Source organism: Pseudopipra pipra, chromosome 4, assembly GCF_036250125.1.
Source record: "Pseudopipra pipra isolate bDixPip1 chromosome 4, bDixPip1.hap1, whole genome shotgun sequence".
Classification (NCBI taxonomy): domain Eukaryota; kingdom Metazoa; phylum Chordata; class Aves; order Passeriformes; family Pipridae; genus Pseudopipra; species Pseudopipra pipra.
Window position 1 is genome coordinate 63,131,792 of NC_087552.1, and position 20,037 is coordinate 63,151,828.

The 20,037-nt window shown below is 39.1% G+C and overlaps 1 protein-coding gene across 3 annotated transcripts in view; it reads left to right on the top strand.

Annotated features, from left to right (window-relative positions):
- Positions 1 to 20,037, top strand: part of STK32B (serine/threonine kinase 32B) — a 173,848-nt gene that overhangs the window by 56,622 nt on the left and 97,189 nt on the right. The gene's annotated exons all lie outside the window — the stretch shown is intronic.

Here is a 20,037-nt window from a genome sequence, read left to right on the forward strand (position 1 = left end):
TAGAAGTGTTCCTGGGAATAAAATTTGATCCTTTGGGTTAGGCTGTCAGTAACACAGATTATGATAAATGCATGCAAGTTACCAAAGTGTCTAAATTGTTTGCCTGTAGCAGACTCTAAACAGACTCAGATTTTAAAACTACCACTTCTCTCTCAGTATGTATAATTTCATTCTATAGCAAAATGATCTCTAAAATCTTCAGATCAGTGAATAGCTGGCAGTGAAGCTTCAGGTAATCTTTTTATGAGGAGAAAGAATTGACAACCCTGCCAATAAAAAAGTGTTAGGTCAAAGTTAATTTGAATGTTGCACGCTAAGATGTTCATTCTTTCCTTGCATTAATGCTTCACAAAGAACACAGTGCTGCATTAGAGCAGCCTAATAATACCGAGCCATGTCCAAAGCATCAATGGTGCTCTCTTATGGCTTATTTAATTTCTTTTGGATGCTACTGCAATGATACTCTTCATTTTCCTCTAGTAAGACCATACTGGTTTTGAGACACTTTAATTTCTACTCTTGTGCTCGAATCCCTGATTTTGAAGACTGTCATGGTATTGTTTCATTATTTTTGTACTTTTCAGTAATTTTAATGTTCATTGAGTAAATATTTCCGTAGGTCTCTTGAAATTCATTAGAGTTAGAAAACAGTATCACTATAAAAAAGATCATTGATATTATTATTATATAATGAAATATAAAATAATACAATGTATAAAAGTCTGTATCACACAACTGTATATAATAACATATATAATATTCTGAAATATTATATATTCAGTGAAGAAAATGTTTCTATATTGAAAATTTGTTTAATATGTAACATCAGAATAAATACTTGGATAGAACTGAGTGGGTCAGGCTGATTTCTGAATGACTATGTAAATATATAAGAACAGTAATAAGAGGAAAGGGGCTATACTGCTTTAATTACACTGCTAGAGTATGGTGTTTTTTTCAGGAATCCCACAGGAAAGCTCTTGTCATAATTGCTTGTGAAGTCTGCCCTAAAGTGTTTTGTGCTGATCAAAGATATCCGTAGTGCTGGCAAAGTCACAACAGCTAAATGTGTTAATCCTTTCCATATGTGTGTTCTGGAGTAACTGCTCAAAAGATTTTTTGGGATCAAGTTGGTTGCATGCATGGTATTGTGGTTATGTGATCTCTCTCTGAGCTGGAATCTCTTTGGTATTCAGTCACCAAGTATTGACCACATGGTGCATGGGTCCTTGATCTGAGAGAGGGAGTAATTCTTCAAGTCAGCTCATTTTCTCTTTCCTTTCAGGAAAGGGTCGCTATTCTGTGGAAATCTTTTAACTTTAATAAACCGTAAGTCAAATGTCTTTTTTCTAGTGCAGCAGATCTATTTTTAGTAATGGTAAAAGAACAATATTTTATGTCTCACCGTGAAACAAACTACTGATATGAATCCATTTATTTTGTAATTTTGGACCCTGAAAAATGGATAAGCTATCATTAGAAACTCTTTGTTAAACCTTCATCCAAAAAGCCTCTCAACCCAACAGTAGAACATAAAATATTCCCGAAGAGCCACACCCCCTCTACTCTGCTGTGAAAAGAAAGCATAGGGTGCCATGTTACAAATGACAAAAAGTGGTAGAAGGGAAAGCAGAGCACTAACTGTGCTCATGGTTGTCATTTTTGTAACTTCTTATTACTGGACAGAATTAGAACTTTGTTATCTTCTTCAATCTCTTAATGGAAAATGTAAATATATTTCTTGAGGTTAGATCTATTTCTTTGCCAAAAGAAAAAAATCAGTGAGAAATAATGAAAATGAAATATGGATGTTTCATCAGATTTTTGTTAGTTTACAAGATTGTAAAGAACTTCAATAATTTTAGTATGTTGTACTACCAGTCAAAATGATTCATGTGTGTTTCTTCTCAAAGCATTTAACTGAATTCAGAGTCTCAAACTCCCAAATAAGAAAAGACTTTAACATCTTCAGATTACATATTAGATGGAAAGCCCATTTTTCAAAAGTAATATTGCTCAGTTGTTCCTCAGGCTACATTTATTTCTTCTGTATTTAAAATTGTATCCCTACAACATTGAGTTTAAATTTTTCTTTCACCCCAAAAAAACCCCCAGCCTGTGTCAAAGTCTATTCTGATGCAAGACGTGGTTCTGAACCAAACTAAAAGGGTAATGTAATCACAGCTTCTGCTTGTTGTTTGTTTGCTAGTCATTCAAATACAAACATAAAGGAAACAGGAGCAAAAGTTCCTTTATATGTATTTTGATTATAATCCTAGCTCAATACTGTGACAAGTTTGCTTTTTAGAAATGAAAAGCTAATGACCCATGTAATGAATAAATTAAATGGTTTTACTCACTTTGCACATGTTTCTTTACAAAATTAATTGAAAATGGAGAAGCTTATTTAATCATGGAATGTCTTGTTGAAATGGATGTTTATCAGTCTCCAAAATGCAATATGTGCTGTCAAAGCTTCCACACAAAATGTGTGTATTTGGCTATCAATGGAAGAAGTTGTAACTAAGCAGCCCCTTAATTAGTATTTTGTCACATCTCTTCTCAGAAAAGGTTTGTCTGGAACTGAGTTATTGCTATACAGGGTGTAAAGGTGTTACAGTTAATTTTCTTTAAGGAAAACTGAGAATGTCTCATTCTCACTGGGGAGGTGTGTGCCCCACACACCACCACTCCCCCTTAGGAGCCAGTGATTGTATTAGTGGTTTGAAAGATGCCCTTGTCTATTGCTGATATTCCCTTTGTTAAGGAGCTCCTTTGGTAAGAGCTGAGAGATTTTACTCTGATGTTGAGTGTAAAAACTGGGTGGACAGAGTTACTAACTCTACTCTTACTGTCATTTCATTTTTTCACTTAATTTCTTTTTTCTCAAGGCTTCTGTCCTTTGGACCAGCAGTAGTAAGAACAGGGTAGAATGAAATCCTACAGATGAGTCCATCAATGTCTGTTTAGGCTTCAAAAGTCAAGGGGCTGATCATATAGTCTCAGCTTGGACCTTTAGCACACAAAAAGTATACAGGTGCATTGCCTGATGCAGTGCAGTCTGATGAAGGTAGTTTATTGCAGTGAAAGTTAGTGGGTTTCTGAATGTTTCTTGTTAGTTACTCAGTTATAAGTTTAGGATACCTGATTTTAGCAGTCAGCATGGGTCAGATTGGTCTAAATTTTCTCATGAAAAGCAGCTTCACTAGTGGATTTGGAGAGAAAATTTAACTTTAGGTAGAAAACATTATTGTTGTAGTTTGCTGTACATACCTAACTTCAGGAAAGAGTAATTTATCTGAAATGATCTTTGCTTTTTATCTTCTCTTTATCAAATACATATTCATAAGAAAGTTTCACATAACAAAAATCATGATAGCAGGGTTTTCTTAAGGTCTTAAAATCTACAAATCGCAGGTATAGATAGAATAATGTAATAAAAATTATCTATTCCATTTTCTTTATGGCAGACAGAACACAAGAATAAACATTGATTTGCTCCTTTTTGCTTTAGATTATCTTGATTAGTTTTTCTGTTCATTTGTAATAGGTCTGTGTTTTTGTAAAAAAGGAAATGAAAATTTTCAGGGAAGGATAAACTCCCTTGAGTTCAGTTTTCACATCCTGTAGCAAAAATCCAACGTCACTGGTATTCTGAGAGGGTTTTTAAAGAAACAAAACAAAATAAGATGCTTCTAATCTTTAGGCAAGTACCATAAAGTTCTTGCAAGACCTTCAATTTTAATTGTCTTAAGCTTGTTTGTACACACCAGAGAAGTTTCTGCATTTTTTCTTGAATACCAACTAATGCATGAACTCAATTTGTTTAAATGCTTGGAAGCTAATTTATATAGTCAAATACAGGTTATTAGTCTCAATAAATGAAAGCCTGAGTAAAATTCTTATGACTTCTGTTGTGCAGTGGGCTATAGGAGATAACCCACTGGTTATTTCCAAATCTAAGATATATGTATAGTCCAAAAAGAAAATGGGACCCACATAAAGAATTATTGTAAGTGTAGTGGAGAAAGTAAGAAGCTAGGCATCTAGGATGTTCTGTTTTCCTCTTGCACAGTTCTTTGAATTGTAATGTATCTGGGAAGTGACTGATTACAATCAGAATTAGTTGAATTCTGAGATTTAATCCACAAGACATTGTGATAATGCATTTGGACAGAAAGCCCGATCATTTTTATTGACTGGGGGCTTTAGAATGTGGGGAAATACTTTGTCTTGGAGACAAATTGAACCATTTTAATGTCTTGCTCAGAAAATTTAAAAATCCTCTGACAAACATTATGCAGCAAGCAGGAGTACCACAAAGTTAGTGTTGTGCTTTCCTGATTGAATCTGAACTGCAAATGTGAAAAACTAGAAATTTCAATTCTGCTTTAAATGCAGATCACAGCACAGCAAGAGAAAGCGATCACTGCTGACTCTGCCTCGTTTGATAAACTCAAACATTACAGAAGAGAACAGCAATAGAAAAGTAGCAAATTTGTCTGTGCCCTGAGCGGTTATGAGTGTAAAATCCTGTGCTGGGTTTGGCTGTGGTAGAGTTGTCTTCATAACATGGGACTACGTCTGGGATTTGTGCTGGAAGCAGTGTGGATAACATAGAGGTGTTTTAGTTATTGCTGGGCAGTGCTTACATAGAGTCAAGGCCTTTTCTACCCCTCACCCCTCTCACCAGTGAGGAGACTGGGGGTGTACAGGAAGCTGAAAGGGAACACGGAACACAGCCAGGACACAGTCAGGACAGCTGACCACAACTGACCACAGGGATATTCCAGACCATATGGCATCATGGTCGGCATATATAGCTGGGGGAAGGAGAAGGAAGGGAAGGACGTTTGGAGAGATGGGGCCCTGCTTTTCTGGGGATAGCTGAACACCTGCCTACCCATGGAAGTGGTGAATGAATTCCTTGCTTCGGTTTGCTTGAGCATGTGACTTTTTCTTTCCCTATTAAGCTGTCTTTATCTCAACCCACAAGATTTCTCACTTTTTCTCTTCTAATTCTCTTCCTCGTCCCACTGGGGGGCAGTGAGCAAGCAGTTCTGTTGGGCTGAGTTGACAGAAGGGGTTAACCATGGCAGGTACAGTCAGCAATGGCTGTAGGTGCAGTACACATCTTCCACTGATAGTGAACAATTATCTCAGCTAAGCTTTTCAGCCAGGAAGCCCTGGATTTTTCTCACCATTAAAAAATTTAGGAACTCAAGAATTTCTGGTAAATTTCTGGCATGTCTGGTTAGGTCTCAGTCTGTGTCTCTGAGTCTTCACAGAGAATGGGGGCCCTTGGTAAGGACCAATGAATTGGTGAGGCATGGGTGAGGTCATCAGTGAGGTCATCGGCGAGGCACTTATTTTTAATGGTGTCTATTCTCCTGTCGGAGACTCAGGACTGGAGCTTCCAGAAGGTCCTGGGACAGACTGACTGTTGCTTTGACCAAGCAGATTGCCAGGGGTTGCAGTCCCAAGTGCTGGCTAAGCCCAACTGAGCACACAGCAGCCACTTAAAAACATCACAGGTATGTGGTAGCTCTAGTGGAGTTGATAACTTGACCATCTGTTCAGTGAAATCAGAAAGGCTGGTTTCAGCAAAATTTCTAATTGGGCAGGAGTTGACAAAGTGCATGATTCTGTATGGTTAGAGTTGAAATAAAATGTGCAAATGACAAGTCTGGTCATGAATATAAAACTGAGGCATCTCTCTATCCAATATTAACCATCCCACCCAGCTACAAAGCAAGCAGCGACCTTATGGACAGCTCACACATATGGCAAAGCATGGCCTTTTGTACCAAGCAGGTAAGACAGAAGTGTCTCTCCAACTACAGTCCAAGAGAAGTAAAATGTTTTGCCACTTGTATTACTCTTTCTGACGCAGAAATAAACCCACATTTTCAAATTCTCCGTCAAGTACTTGACATCTCAAGTTCATGGCTCAATTTCCATCCCTCATTTTCCTTTATCTGTCCCAAGCATCCATAGTCAATGTAAGATCAGCACGCTGTACTCCACTTTTTTATCAATGCAACATGAAGGCCTCTTACATCAGTTCTGACTGTGGAACTGGCATCCTCTATCATGCTGCCAGTTTTCAGCTGGTGGTGATAATATTTCTTCTGTTTCCGCAAAACAGAACTCTTGCTTTTAACAAGTTTACAACAAACATTACATTAACTGTTATCTCAGTATCTGTCTGTGTTTGTGTCATTGGTCTGCCTTAATGGTTAATTTAGCCCCAGGGACTTTCCACCCGAATGGCTGGAAAACAGAGAAGATAGAGAAGATATTTGGAGGGGGAAAAAAGAGAGAAAGGAAAATCACTGCAGCCATCTGTTGACTCATGCATTTCCATTTCTTCATGCTCAGTTCATTGGCTCAACAATGAGGTCTGTTCCTAGCTTTCTTGTGATGCAGCCTATTAAGGTTCATAATTAGGATTCTCTGTTAGTTCAGGGATATTCTGGTTAATCTTTGTACTGTTTGAGAGACACTTGAGTAATTTGACTGTCACATGGAAAGAAGGGATCGTTGGTTTTACTTCTTCCTAGAGCTTTGTGAAAGGAATAACAGAATTCCTCTGAAGAATTAAAGGTAAAAGAAATCAGGTTGGGGTTTTTTTTCTCTTCTAGTTGTTGGGTGTTTTGCATGCCTGCTGGACCAGGTTCTTTTCTGAATGTGGGGTCTAATGTCCTAACTCAATCGTCCACAAGCTTTTATGATTTCTTTTTCTGAAAGCCTTTGATTCAAGGGAAGGCTTTCACAAGACCCTATCATTACCAGCTAAATACTGGCAGAAGTAGATTTTCTGGCAGCAGGGAGAAGAGAAGAAAGGAGTATCCTTAGCCCCAAGGGAGAGCTCTCCCTCCTGCAAGGAATGACTTGGCACAAATTCTGTTCCCTTCTTATGGAAGCCATGTGCTCCCCAAGCTAGAAGGCTGCAATAACCCAGTCTAGGACTTGGATTTATTGTTTCAGTATCTACTGCTCTTCTATAGAAGAACCCTGTTTAGTGATCACTGGCAGTGTTCACCAGTTATTCTGAAAACATCACACTTCACCCAATCAACAGAAAAAAAATGCAATGAACAAGGGCAAATGTATTTGGAAATTATTTATTGAAAACAAAAGGTCAAAATTAATTAAAAGGGCTCCTCACATGATACCATTCCTTCTAGCAGAATACCTGTAAGCATATTAATATGTGTTAAAGTCTGGAAAGTTAAATGACATGATGTCTTTTCTTATGCAGATTTTGCAATTGAAATAACATCAGCAAATGGGTTTGTAAGATGCAAATCTGTAAGATGCAAATAAGTAGGGATTTAGAAGAGTTCGTGTTTCACTACATAATTTTAAAAGAAGTCTGTTGCAAAATCTTACAGTTGTTGGTGGAAATTCGCTGCTGTGAAGGTGAAATATCACTGTTTCTACTATGGGTTGCAAAATGTAGTAATCCAATGATTCCAGGTCTCACCAGTAGTAAGGCTGAACATGTATTGCCAACAGGCACATACATAAACACACTCTACAACACACACATACTTGTGGCCAGTCACACAGATGGACACCAAAACCACCAAAACCACCACCAGTGGCCTTATCCAGGATGATGGTCTGTTACTGGGAAACACATATACATATATATGTATAAGCACAGTGTGGATCCCTTTGGAAGTAAGAATTAGACTTGAGTGGTCCATTAGGTAATTGTCCCTGCATCCCAGTCTCACTTCTGCTGGCACGTGAATGTATGAATCCAAGGCTCACAGCCCCACTCTGCTTTCTGTTACTGACCTCCACAGTCTCACACAGCACTGTGTGTGCATGCACACACACACTCACACATACTGTGGATCACTCCAGTAAGTGCCCTTAGATAGCCCAGTAGATGGGAGGCCTAATGTACTTCTTAGTTGATTCAGCTATGGCACTCTGGATCCTCTTGTTTCCAGCTGCCTTGAGCACAGAGACGCACATATGCAAACAGCTCTCTCAATTAGCCCACAGATCCCACAGTCTCCCTGGCAGTTTTCTGTGAAATCCTGAGCCCTCCGGTAGCCAAGTTCTCCTATTGTCTCATTCAGAGATATGTACACGTCCAGTGGAGACTTATGGCCCCTGGACAACCAGCTCCCAGGTTGTCTATCTTGTTCCACTTCCCTACATTCCACTTCTGGGGATTAACTCCCCTGTTCAGTCTCAAACATCATCTGGAAAGCATCTTCCACTGATCTATGGAGATGCGAATCACATCTAGCCGGTGAGTCTGGAGTGATATCTCCTGTGATGTAGCTCTGGAAGCAGCCAGGTGAAGGAACAGTTTGGTTCTCCCCGATACCATTCCTCGTCTGGGCTCTTTTGCATCTGTACGTGAGATGACTCTTATAATGGAACTTCATGGATTCCTTATTAGTCTGATGAACTTGTAAGAAAAAGTTTGTTTTATCTACTAAATAATAGCTGAAGTCTAGGTAAATATGCCTTGAATTGTCCTGCAAATATGGGCCATCAGTGATGTTGCTTCCCCAGGGTCACTTTAGAAGGATGTCATCGTGTGTTGACTAGATTCAGAATTGCTGGGCATAGAGGGTCTACCAGGATGATCTGGCATGCCAGGGGAATTGATGGAAAATCATTTGTACATGGGTGGAATATGGATGAAGCTTATGACTCTATAAGGTACAAGAACAGAAAAGGTCTTCTGGCATGGTAGCACAGTGGGAGCTTATTTCTATTCTACGGGAAGAGCCAGCACCTGCTCTCCTGACCATTAATGTAAAACAGATGCTGTCTACCAGCTGTACACAGCTGCCTGCATTTTGAAATTAAAGGCTCCTTTTACTCAATGGATCAGAACCTCACATATTGCTCTTTTTTTGTATTTCAGCTCTCACAGGAAGGTCAAGTTTCAGAGTAGCACAATGAGCAGACAGTGCATAGGGAGGTGGTTGCTTTTTGTTTGTTTGGATTATTTTTCTTTTTATTTTTGGGCAAGGGTTTTTGGGATTTTTTTTTTAGTGTGTGTGTGTTGGGGATTTTTATTGTGGGTTTTTGTTTGTTTGTTTCCCCAGAGAGGCAGCTTTTCTCCTTCACTCTCATTTTCAGGAAAAAAAAAAACCTGTTTAAAATTCTCCACTGGTGGCTCCATGAAATATCCATGGCCAGATTATCCTGAATTTGCTTGAGACACTAGAAGGTTCAGATAGGCTTTGAGTGAACCCCTAAAGTCTCATAAGTGCTGTCTTCCTCTTTTAAGCAGTGAGCAGTCTACTATGAGGACAATTTTTTTCAAGAGAGGAATCTTCATCTCTCTTCTTCAAGAGACTCTTTAAGTGTTTTGGTATATTGAGCATGTCTGAAAGTAGTAAAGAAAAAAAAGCAGAAGCAATTTTTCTGACTTGAGCAGGAAACACTGTGTGTACTTGCAGTGTCTGTCATCCCAGGCCTCACTGCTTGTGATGTGACAGGTAAGCATGGTTTGCCAAAGATCAGCTCAAATGTGCTCTGTGTCTACCAGAGGCATCTCAGGCTGTTATCTTATTTATAAACTGAGATAACTGAAGTTCATTTAAACACATACAAAATTATTTGTTCAACAAGCTTGTGGTAGTGTTCTCCTCAAAACATTCTCCTTATGCTTTTGCTTTGTTTGGGAACATCTTCCAATTGTTCCCAATAGTTGCCTTGTTTTGCGCAGCACTTATCTGTGTAGTTTTGACAAATAATTGAAGAATTCCCTGTTGAGAGGTTTTTCTCCCTCACTGCTCTCCCTTTATGTATTTTCATGTGTTGTTTTCCTCTTCAAAGTACTCCTCTAACATATAAATTAAAGTAATCTTGCTTGCTAGGTTTTGTTTTCCAGTCTTCCATAAAAATTGAAAAGCATGTAAATTAACTTCTCTTTTCTTGTGTACTTCGATTCTGTTGCAGATTATTAGCTACTACTTTGCCTTTCTTTTTGTGCAAAGATAATACAGCCATTTGTAATTCAAAATGCAGAGTTGAGCTTGAATCACATTCTGCCTCCTGCAATAATTCTATTTCATTCCATTAAGTGAATAGTCAAGTAGAAAGTTCAGAAATAATAGTGCAGCTGTAACTCTGCTATTCTGAAATTAAGTATGAAACTCTGGGGTATATCCTTTCTTTGATTCATGCGTGTATGTCCTCCAAATTAAGGGCTTAGTTGTTCAGATCAAAGTCAGAATATGCAGTATATCATCATACATTTTCCATGTCAAGTGGAAGCCAAGTTTCAGGAATCAGTGGCTGGCAGATTAGACATCTTGACTGCAAAACCTGCAACTATAAAATCAGCAACCACTTCAGTCGAATATAGTTCAGGAACATCTCTTATGCTCTTTAAGTAAAACAATAGGGCCCAAAGACATTTGCTGGCTTAACTGTGTTTTGGAGAAAATATATTTTCACCAGAGGCAACGAACAGTTGAATGACATACGTCATTCAGAAGCAATTCTGAACAATCAGAGTGTTCAGAAGAGAGGAAATGAAATACTGTGGAATAAGGATGACTGAACCCTGCTTGAAGTATTTGAGAAAATCTGAACGATGTTTATTTTTTCCATGTGTTGTTTTTATTTATTTATAAGTTCCTGGAATTGAGAAACTGTGGAAAATCGATCTCTGAAACACATCACTTAATGTGTGACTCATGTAGCTACGAAGAGCTCATATATATTAATTGAAAGTTTAAAAAAAAAAGGAAGAAAAAAAGCCTGAAAATGTTTGTTTGTTTTTTAAATCAAAGTCCAGTCCTGGAAAAACCAGAAGCCCTGACAATAATGTATGAATAAAGTGCTCATACACTGTCACGGATTGCCCCTGTGGGTAGAGTGATATCTGGACAAGTAGAAGGATGGGATGGAGCAGGTTGCCCATATGCCTCGTCCTAAGGCATACTGGAATCTAAACTTGAACAGTTGAACTTGAAGAGCAAGAAAAAAGAAGGACATTGCTTGAGATGAAAAATTAGTGTCTGGAACAGTGCAGATAAGTGTGGGGAAGAGCTGGTAAGGGATGAGAACACCCTTGACAAGGAATGGGTCTGTTCTGGGAGAGGTGACAATTATGATGATTTAATAGACAAGATTAGTGCTAATGAATTGTGAGAGCTTCAGTTTTCTTTTAACAAAGGGCTTGATTGTCTGAGTTGGCACTGTCTCTGAAACTGGGTGTTCTCAACTGGAGCAGGAGTTGGTTAGAAAATTAGATTGGTTTGAAATTGTTGGAATTAATGTCTTTTAAAGTTCAGGACTAACACAAAACTGACCAGTATGCTGATTTAGTAAAAGCAGTTTATTGTGAACTTAATATGGCACTTTGAAAATGGTATTTCTCACTGATCCGAATTCAGGAAATAAACATTCAGTTAACAATCTCTCTCCTGCTTCTTACTGTGCTTCATTTTGGCACTTGTAGAATAGCAAGTGACATGACTGTGAAAAAGGGAAGAAATGGCAGGTCCTAGAAAGTTTTATCATTCAGAATCCCTCAAAGTGACAAAATTCAGTTTTTTGCCCACTATCTTGAAATGCAAGAGCCCAGAGGGCAAGAATAAAACAAAACCAATCAACAGCTTCTTGTGAATTACTGGTCAAATACACACACATTTCTCTTGGGAATCAAACAAATAAATACACAGTATTGTGTAATTATACATAAGAAAAGTCATAAAAAATAGAATTGTATATTTTCCATTTGTTTAAAAGCATTTTGGTAATTTTCTTCTTACATAGTACAATTAAATGCCAAAAAAGAAGGCTAATCCACTGTTAGACATGAAATTATTAACTATCTAAACTACTGTTTTATTGCCTCCCAAATCTTAAGTCTGGATAACTAGAAAAGTAGCTGGAAAGAAACTGCACATCTCAGAATATTTGAAAAATTCAAATCTACATGTCAGCAGATCTGCCAAATGTATGAGCAGAGCATTAATGCAAAGAATTTGCTACAGAGGATTTAGTTATACCACTGATGTGGAAAATGGCTGAGGACTTGGAGAAAGTACTGAATACATAACTTTCCCAGCTGTCAAATTGTTGATCTGGAAATATTTAGTTAGAAGTGTCCACTGCCCTTTTTGTCCACTACTCTCTGACGAAACCCTGGTGCTTCAGAGGGCTTCCTTCCTACCTTTTAAATATTAATTTCATGCACAATTTATGACATTGTAATATAGACCAAACTTCAATACTGCTGGTACTTTGACAGCCTCATGCTGCCATCAGCTGATTGTGCAGTTTTCACACTACTAACATTTCACTAAATGCTGATACCCTTCTGTTCCCTTTGCTATTCCCACTAGATCATCCTTTTGAGAACTGTCTCCAGTTCTCTGCATCAGCAGTGTCAATAACAAAGCAAACTAGTTACAACAGTGGCAAAGAAACAAATAGTTTATCCTTCCTTATGGGTATCTAAATAGGTCTTTTAAATGAACATTTTTCTTTCTGTAGTAATTGCTCTGTTTGTTTTTGTCGAATTCTGTGGAGTTTTGTGCAGTGGGTGTGAATATGACGCATATTTTTATTAATAATTATTTTTCTTCCATATTGTAACAGAAGACTTGAGTCTGTGAGATAAGGTGCATTACAACCTGGTATTTTGGAAAATAATTGTATTAGCCCTTTTCTATTCTTAATATTATTCCCTTAATGATTCGTTTTAGGTGAATTTTTATCTCATGCTCTGCTCTTATCTTTCTGAGTCCAGACTGCCATCACATACACCTCACTATAAATGTCATGTTACAGATGAGATCACTTTTGAGCTTCTCTGATTAAATAGTGATTTTCTATCCTCGTTTTGTAAGAAAGTGCCAGTCAGTTATACACAAAAAGTAGTGGGCTTCTTTTGAAAGACCTGCCTCCCAGCAGGTGATAAGACTTCCTTGAAGATGCCAGTTTGGATCTGCCTTTCTGCATGAACTAATGCAAACAGTCAGGTCACTGTTCAGTGGTTAAGTTAGAGATGGTTCACAGGAAAACAATTTGGTTGGATGTGATTTGGTGCAGAGCCAAAATGGAAGGGAGATGCTTTAGCACCGAGTAGTGCAATATAAATCTCTACAAGCAGAGCCCTGGGGTGGGAACTTTGGGACACATGTTAAGGCCAACAGGGAAAGGAAGCAAGAAGATTACCTGGAGTTCACAAGCTGGGTCTGTAAGATCAGATGGACAGTGTCACAGCTGAGACTGCTCTTCTCCATATTATCAACTGGAGTCCTTTTTCAGAAGTGAAACAGTGATAACCAGGTCTTTCCTAATGACAGTGGTCCACATGGCATTTGTTCTTCCCCTTCTATGTAATAACCTGGTGAGTAAAGACAAGGAAATTTCATATTGGTTTCCTCTCAAATATCCATTTGAAACAGACTGTGCCGTCTCTAACCAGTACTGACTTATTGCTCCTTCACTGGGAAGCCAGACTCAAAAATCTCTGACCTGGGGATCTGGCCAGGGACAACAGAATATCTGTGCTCATGTTAAAATGGGACGCTGTTGACAAAAAGCAGAGCAGTGACAGAAGGCCAGTGTTTGCCATACCCATGGTTACAAATCACCTCTTCCTTTCTTTCTTTTCATTTCTGTTTTGCAGAGCAGCCACACCTACAGCCACAGCTTGCATTATAATTTGCTTTCCTGAGGCAGAAGCAGAAACCAGAACTGCAGGCTAAGAGCCTCCATAGGATGTGCAGGATGCTCTGCACTCATCACTTCCTCCTTATAACAAGTCTGTGAGGATGCTGAATATTATCATCATTATAAAAGAGAGGAGAGATGGCAGACAGATCACTGGTCTAGTGTTCAGGGGTATATATAGGTGATTCCATATTTGCACACAGATGGATAAACTTACATATACAAATAATTTCCCATTTTTTTTCCTGCCTATTGAAAGATGTGGCCTAAGAATTACAGAAGAATATGAGACCAAGAAAGAAATTAAGATTTTGTCCTTGCCAGTTTTGGTTTTAGGCTGTTACTCAGCTTTGTTCTCAGAATTTCGGCTTTCTTGACTGCTTCAGCTGTATTAGTGAATCTATACTCAAGGCTGTAGTTAACACAGGCATTCACAAAGGATGATTTCTGCAGCTATCTGCCTCTTTCTGTCAGAAGATAAATTTACATCTCCAGTCTACATATTTGTATGCTAAGAGTATCTTTCCACTCTCATTTACGATAGTCTGTAAATTGCCATCAGCCTGTATTAGAAGCTTGGTTAATGTGTACAATAAAGCAGTATTTCTTTCTTGGTCCCAGTCCCAACCTCAAATGTTTTTCAGTCTCATACTAGCTTATTAAAGGAATATATTGTTTCCATTGTCCTATCCAATTTAGTTACAGCTGCCAGCCTTAGCACTAAGAGTCAGATCCACTGCAATTACTACTTCAAATTAAGACAAATACAACTTGGGGGTACAGCCTATAATGATTTTCTCTTAGTATGCAGTTAGATAAATTTGCTGTTATTGAAGCTGTCTGAAGCTTTTACAGAAAAATGAGAAGAACCTCAATTAAAGTGAATCAAATGTTCTGAGGACATGTGTGTCAATTAAGACAAAATTTTCTTGGAATCCTGCACCCTTCTTGTCTTGTCTGGAGTGTTGTTAGACAGCCAGACTCTTGACTCCTTTGCTACTGGGTTGTGAAGAAGAAAGAGCTCCCAGGTTGGCTTTCTGCCTCCTTCCCCCATGTGCAGGCTGCTGGATTGCTTGAGTCAGAAGATCCACACCCACCTTGGTGTTTGGACTGCTCCACTCTAAAGCTGTCATCTCACCAGGCTAGTACCTCTCCTGCACCTCATGGGATCAAGAACCATAGCACCGTGGAAGCTCAGAAGCTCCTGATGCAAGTTTTCTTCAGGAAATATCCCAAGGTAATGCTTGGATTACCATATGCCCAGAAACCTATTTGAGCTCTGATTGGCCAATGGTGATGTGGGGATGATGGAAGACTTCCTGAGGTGCAGGTTAATAGAGGACTACTGTCTTCTTTAAGCTGACTTCCAGCCCAAAGAGCTCAGCAGCATCTGCAAAGCAGGATGTTAAACGCTGCAGAGCTGCTTCTGTGTGGGCGACAAGGGCGGCGTCATCAGCATAAAGCAGCTCCCAGACAAGATGGTTTAAGGTCTTGGTGTGGGCCTTCAGTCTCCTTAGATTGAATAGGCTTCCATTAGTATGGTATCGAATGTAGATACCGTCCTGATCATTGAGGTCTGTCGGGGCCCTTTGGAGCATCATGCTGAAAAAGATTGTGGATAGATTTGGTGCAAGAACGCAGCCTTGTTTCACACCATTGGTAGTTAGAAAGGGCTCAGAAAGTGCGTCGCCACATCTGACTTGGCCACACTGATTCTCATGGAGTGAGATGATCATTTTAAGGAACTTGGGGGGACATCCTAAACATTCCAAAATCTGCCATAGACCTTTTCTGCTCACAGTATCGAAAGCCTTGGTGAGGTCGACAAAGGTTACATAGAAACATTTATTCTGTTCCCTACACTTCTCTTGCAGTTGTCTGAGAACAAATAACATGTCTGTGGTACTCCTGCTCTCGCTGAAACCACACTGACTTTCAGGTAGGATTCCTTCTGCTGTAGCGGGTATTAATCTGTTCAGAAGTATTCTTGCCAGAATTTTGCCAGCAATGGAGAGCAGAGTAATACCACGGTAATTTGAACAGTCTTATTTAACTCCTTTCTTCTTATTCAAAGTGATGATGACTGCATCACAAAGGTCTGATGGTAGTTTGCCTAGTTCCCAACAGCGTAGTACAAACTCATGAAATTTAGCATGGAGTGCTTGGCCCCCATGTTTCCAGACTTCGGGTGGAATTCCATCAACCCCAGCTGCCTTGCCGACTTTCACCTGCTGTATGGCCTTAAGAGTTTCTCCCAAAGTGGGGGCAGTATCCAATTCATTCTTCACCGGTTGTTGTGAGATGGACTGAATTGCTGAGTCTTGAACTACACGGCTAGTACTGGAAAGAGTCTGAAAGTGTTCAGACCATCGATTCAGAATGGAGGTTTTATCCGTCAGAAGCATTTGACCACCTGCGCTGAGTAGAGGGCTTTGGACCTGGTATTTGGCCCGTATGCTGTTTTCAGGGCCTCATAGAATCGTCTGTGATCATCCGTATCTGCGCATAATTGAGTTTTTTCAGCTAGATTGATCCACCAATTGTTCTGGATGTCACGGATTTTCTGTTGGAGCTTGCTGCATGCAAGACGAAAGGTTACTTTTCTTACGTGACAGGATGACAGTGCAAGGTGTGCTTGATGAGCAGTTCTCTTCTTCCTCAGCAATTCCTGGATCTCTTGATTGTTTTCATCAAACCAGTCCTTGTTCTTCTTGAAGGAGAATCCTAAGGATTCAATAACAACTGGATGCTGTTTTTAATATGGTGCCAGAATGTTTCAGGAGAGGTATCTGTAGAATCTGTGGAATGGTTTTTGAGCCTAATTTGAAGATTTGCCTGGAATCTGTCTCTCAATGTGGCTGATTGGAGATTGTTAACTTGGAGTCTTCTCCTTGGGATACTGCCCCTTTTAGGTTTGAATTTGATTGAAGTTAAGTTTGCAGCGCACAAGCTGATGGTCTGTTTGACATTCTGCGCTGGGCATCACGCCGGTGTGATGGACAATGCGAACATCTCTCTGTCGCACCAAGACATAATCAATGAGGTGCCAATGCTTAGATCTAGGATGCATCCAGGTTGTCATCAGACTATTTTTCTGTTGAAAGATAGTGTTAGTGATGGTGAGCTGTTGCTCCGCACAGAATTCTAGCAGTTGACCATTATCATTGCAGTTTCCAACACCATGCTTGCCTAATACTCCTTTCCAGGCTTCAAAGTTCTTTCCTGCTCTGGCATTGAAATCACCAAGATAATGATCTTATCATCTGCAGGAACCTTTTGGCTAAGGCAGCACAAGTCAGTGTAAAATTTATCTTTTTCGGCAGGGTCAGCTTGGAGAGTTGGGGCATATATACTAAAGAGGACATCATGTTGCTTGTTGTGTAGTGGAAGGCGTAGGGAGATAATGTGGTCAGAATGACCTGTCAGCAGATTTTCGAGTTTAGGAACAATAGAGTTTTTGATCATGAAGCCAATTCCTGAGAGATGCCTTTCGGTTCTGGGTTTACGTGACCAAAAGAGTGTGTAACCGGCACCGTGTTCTCTAAGGCTGCCTTCCTCATGGAGACAGACTTCACTGAGAGCAGCTGTGTCAGCGTTGAGACGTGATAGTTTGTGGGCGATTAAGGCAGAGTGATGCTCAGGGCGTCCACTATTCACAGAATCAAGCATGGTTCTGATCTTCCAGCATGCTAGAGTCAGTTTGGTTACACCTTTATAAAGAAACAGGTTGAGATTCAGGGCAAGATAGGACATAGTCGTGCTGAGGCAGGACAGGTCAGGAGAGTAAGCAACACTCCATCTTGTCCTACTGAGCCATGGGAAAAAGCAACTGCCCAGCCATTTGCTCATCAGTGCAGAGAAAGGGCTGCAGCTCTTCAGCTGTAGATTTGGGCATCCACAACAGTTGCACCCAACTTTTTCCCTGTCTCATTCTCTTGACCAATAACACAACTTGTCTCTGGTGGTCTGCAGCAGTGCAGGACGTGCATTTAGAGTAATCTTCCTGATAAACACCACTAAATCTATTTACAGCTACCGTATTCAATTAATTTCTGCTGCATTTTGTTGTATTCTTAGTATATAAATATTGATTCAAGAAGGCCCACATGTGGAAGCTGGGAAGTAGTGCATGTGAGGAAGCATGTTGCTTTCAGCATTACTCCGTCATATCTGCTTCTGTTCGCATCTGTAAATAAGATGCCTGATGACAAAGGCTCTGGATTCAGCCCCAAATTTAGTTCATGATCCCTCCTTAGTGAAATGTTCCTTTTGAAAGTGATCTTCTTTGCTGTCATTGAGATCTCTCCCTTGTTCCTGACAGTTTGACATGCTTCTTCTCTCTGCACTTCTATTAAGCTAAGCACTGTTACCACAAATAACATGACTCTGCCATGTTAAATTTTAGAAAAGAGAAGAGGAAACATTGAAGGCTTGACAGACAATTTTGCAGAATAATTTAAATGTCTAGGGTGAGATAAAATGATTTTAGTTGACAACTGAAGATACTTCTATGTGACTCTCTGAATCAACTTGATAAACTCAATTGTAAATTAGAAATTATCTCAGTTTTATAACAAATCTTAACATTTATTGTGACTATAATTGGAATTGCAAAAACAAGATGCTGAATCTAAGAGTGGCAATAAGATTTGATTATTCATTTTCTGAAATAAAATTCTGCCATGACAAAAATATTGCTCATTGGCGGCAGTTACAATGAATAAAGAACAGTGAATCATTGATAGTCATTCCCAGAAAATTTAAACAAAGAGAAAACAGGCAGAATTAGAGTTTTTTTCACATGGTGAGATCATAAAATCCCATTCTTGGGAACAGAGGCCCAAGAAGCACATCCTCCCTGACAGGTGTATTTGTGTCAGGTGCTCTGCCTGCAGAACTAAGAATCACGGGTTTTGGTTATCTGGTTGCTTGTATTCAAATTAACTAGTGTAAAAGGCTGTCAGCTGAGAAATAACCATAGATATGTCCTGATCTGAATCCTTATACTGATGTGAGCCAACACAAGTTACTTTATGACCAGCTGTGTGACTGATCACTACAGTATGTGTAGCAACTCAATTGCTTATCGTTATGTGGGAGTAAGATGTGTTAAACAGAGTAGATTTTTGAGCAGCTTTTTTTACTTTATGTTTCACTGATATGCTGGTATTAATGTAAAGACAGGGATATAAAAAGGTTAAAAAAGAAAAAGTACAGGAAAATTGCCTATGGTTATTTAATTTACTTATTCCTGTCACTGCCTTAAAGAATTTCCTCCTGGCTTCAGGATCCCTAAACTAAAGGGCTCCTCACTCCTTCTGTGTTTCCTTTCAGTAAATCTTGTTCATGAAATTGAACATTAAGAAAAAGCTTCTTCAGATGTGGTTGAGCAACACATACAGAAAATTAGGGGAGTTTTCATTATTTGTAGTCTTCCTGGATTATGCATCATAACCTGTTGCATTTTCAACTTAATAAATTCCTTCTCTTTTTAATGTGAATAGATGAAGGTCTGTCTTCCTGGAGCTAAATGTAAAATCAATTAAGTGATCAGATACACCACAGTTAAGGAAGGAACTCAGCACTCGTAAGACCAGCATAAATCAGAAATACTATCTTATATTTACCTTTGATGAGTAAACAAAAAATGTTCACTAACAAGCATATTTATTAACCCTTCTGTAGCAGTCAAAATGTACATGCAAATAGGACTTCCCAAAAGAGAAAAGACAAGCTCTAGAGGACTGAATTCTTCACAGCTCACTTCAGACATCACTCATCCCCTTGGGCTGCCTCTGTAATTAGTGGGAAAAAGAGGGAATCTCTAGAGAGTAGTTAGCATACCTATGAGCAGGACCATGTGCTTACTACACAGTAATCATAGAGGAACTACTTTTCTTACCCAAAGCACATTAATAATATGCCTGAAGGTAGTCTGGGCAAAACTGGGCAAAACTAGGCAAAACTAAGAAGCTTAATTCTAGTAAGTTGTTGAGTTTTTGCCCAGGTGGATTTTCAAGGTTTCTCTTAGATTTGGTGTATGGATGAGAAATAACAGTAAAAGGAAAAGGTTATTTCATGTATGCTCATGCTCCTTGGGGAATCACTTAAATCACACTACTATCTTATGTTCCTTCCAGAAAAATTGATTTTGCATGGAAATTGATTTTTGTAAGTAAATTTTTGTGGGGAAAAATTATCTTTAAGTTGAAACTGAAAAAGGCTCTCAGTCCTCACTTAAAATGACGGAGAGACAATAAGGTTAATTTGCTCTGCACTACATCCTTCACATTACTATTCAGATTTTTGCTACATCTTTTGGGTCTGGAAAGCTTGCAAAACAGCTTGTATGCCAAT